This window comes from Silurus meridionalis, chromosome 6, assembly GCF_014805685.1.
Source record: "Silurus meridionalis isolate SWU-2019-XX chromosome 6, ASM1480568v1, whole genome shotgun sequence".
NCBI classification, from domain to species: Eukaryota; Metazoa; Chordata; class Actinopteri; order Siluriformes; family Siluridae; genus Silurus; species Silurus meridionalis.
The window spans coordinates 575,762-578,659 of record NC_060889.1 but is presented as its reverse complement, the minus strand read 5'-3'; positions in this window follow the sequence as shown (position 1 = coordinate 578,659).

Here is a 2,898-nt window from a genome sequence, read left to right as displayed (position 1 = left end):
ACACATGACTGCATTCATGCTTTTCTCACTAGATGGAGCTGTTTACATGTTTACATTCACTTCCATGATATCGACTACACCTGTTCTTCTGTCATACACAATGTTTATGTGTTATCCGAACTCCTGCTCTGGTTTTTCTTAGTAACAAGCCTCAGCTGTAATCTACACACTGTCAGCTTGATTTCACAGAACTAAAATTCTTATTAATTCATTTATATTTATGTTTAAATGTAAATTGTATAGAACATAGTGAATGTATATGATTTTATTGCATAAACTTGGACTTTGAGTAACATTTCTGATTATTTCATCAACTGATTAGTAGCAATGTTCAATTAATCTTCAATAGAAAGTCTTGATTACTGTTTCTTTTACTACAACCTTCACTCAATCCAGGACACATTACACACACTGTGCACACTTCCCTTTAAGCCCTGATGGATCACTGACATCTTTATAGTATTACTAAGAGCAGCAGCTGGTTTGTTTCACACCTCAGTAAGATACCTCAGAAAATGTTTATCATAATTAATACACAAGGTTTTATGCAAAAATATGATTCACATTTTTCAAATTATATAATTTTTACGCTTGTGTTTGTTTATTATGTTCTCAGGACAGATTCCCCGTGTGATTCTGAATGTAAAGTCAGTATGTTTCAGTAAGAATCAACAATCTGTCAGTAACATTGGTGACTGTCATGTGATGCTGTGGGGTGGAGCTTCATAAACCTTTACGATGTTATGATGAACATATCAGAGAACATCAGAATATTTTCATTCAGCTAAAAACATTCATCATGTTTACTGTTATATTTACGTGTCTGTGGTTTTCACTAGGTGAGTTATGTATTAATATTTATTGTATTTCATAAATGTTATGTGTTGAATTAGTGATAAATGAGTGTGTAGTGATAAGAAAAAGCAGAAAGATTATTTATCTATTGTTTCTGCACACATTAAAAGTTATATGCATTATGTTCTCTTCTATAACAGGTGACTCAATGGGAGATTCAATAAACCCAAGATTCACTCATAAAGTTGTAGATGAAGGTGATGATGTTACTCTGTCCTGCAACTACAGCACAAGTGCTACATACAGCTACCTGCACTGGTACAGACAACATCCAAAATCTAACCCTGAGTTCCTTCTTTATATTTATGACAACTGGAAAAAGTGACTCAATTCCACCACGTCTGGATGTTAAAGTGATAAAATAATAAACAAGTGGATCTGATCATCTCCTCTGCTGCTGTATCAGACTCTGATCTATACTACTGTGCTCTGGTGCCCACAGTGACAGGAAATCCAGCTGCACTGTACAAAAACCTCAACACAGTTTTGTTACAATATTCCCTCCTATAAAGAATACACTGTATTTCTATCAGTTCATTGATGTACACTGAGAATTTAATTGAAAATTAAACTTAAAAAATTATACAAAAGCAGCGACAATATGTACATACAAAAACAGATCAATCCTTGGTGGTAAAATCCATATCCATCCATCCATCCATCCATCCATCCATCCATCCATCCATCCATCCATCCATCCATCCATCCATCCATCCATCCATCCATCTCAGTAACACCTTTGCTATGGTTAAGGCACCACACATGTACAGTGATTCACACCTATTTATTCAGAGTGGCCAAAGGCATGTTTTTGATTAAATAAAACATATATAAGAAACACTGCCTGACAGAGTAGTTGTCCTAAACTTGTATTACTAGTTGATATAATATAAGGTTTGAGGTGACTGACAGGGGACATTATAAACTTTGAGTTAAAAGTTGATTAAAAAATGTAAATGTTAATGTCTCTGTTTTTTCTTTACTAGAAATCTAAACTCACACTTGCCTTATAAAGAGCTTCCACAAACCTGTGCAATCAAAATAAAACTGTTCTATCATGGTGTGGATGGAAAGAAATGGTGATTCTAAGAGTCAGTGTGTGATAAGGTGATGAACATGAAGTTAAAAGATGATAAATGGCATCAGTGCTGATGCTCATGTTGGTGAAAGCAACAGAGTTGATGAGAAGGTGATGGGCAGGTATGGCAAGGAGAAATGTAAGGGCAGAGGGTGGTAGATTTTGCTCAAAGGATGGAAATGGCAGAGTACTTATTTTAAGAGGATGGAGGATCACAGGTGACATATAAGAGGAGGAAGGTGCACACAGGTGTTATGTTCTGCAGAAGATGCAACCTGAAGAGATTGAGATAAAGGACAGTAGCTAGACAGCATCAGATGGTGGTCTGTGGGATGGCTTTGGAGGTAAAGAAGAAGAGGAGAAGAAATTCTGAAAAAGAATAAGATGGTGGAAACCAGAAGACTGTAGTGTGAGATTCAGGAAGAGGTCAGACAGGGGCTTGGTGGTGGTGAAGAGGTGCTGGATGATTGCACTACTGCAGAAGTGATAAGGGACAGATGGAAAGGTACTTGTGTGATATCTGGAAATATAAAGGAAGACCAAGAGACGTGGTGGAATCTGGAGATATAAAGAAAGAGGTTGGCAAAACAGAATTGGGATTGGGAGAGAAAAAAAGAAGGCAGCAGTACAAGGAGATGTGGCAGCAGATAAAGAGGGATGTGACAAAAGCAAAGGAAAAGGCATATGAGGAGCTGTGAGAAATTGATCTTGAAGGAGAAAAGGATTTGTAGTGATTGGCCAGGCAGGGACAGAGCTGTGCTGCATGTTGAAGCAATAGGATGGAGATGGAAATGTGTTGACTATTGAGGAGATGTTTAGAAGTTAGAGGAGAATTTTGAGCAGCTGATGAATGAGGAACTTAGAGAGAGAGAGAGAGAGAGAGAGAGAGAGAGAGAGAGAGAGAGAGAGAGAGAGAGAGAGAGAGAGAGAGAGAGAGAGAGAGAGAGAGAGAGAGAGAGAGAGAG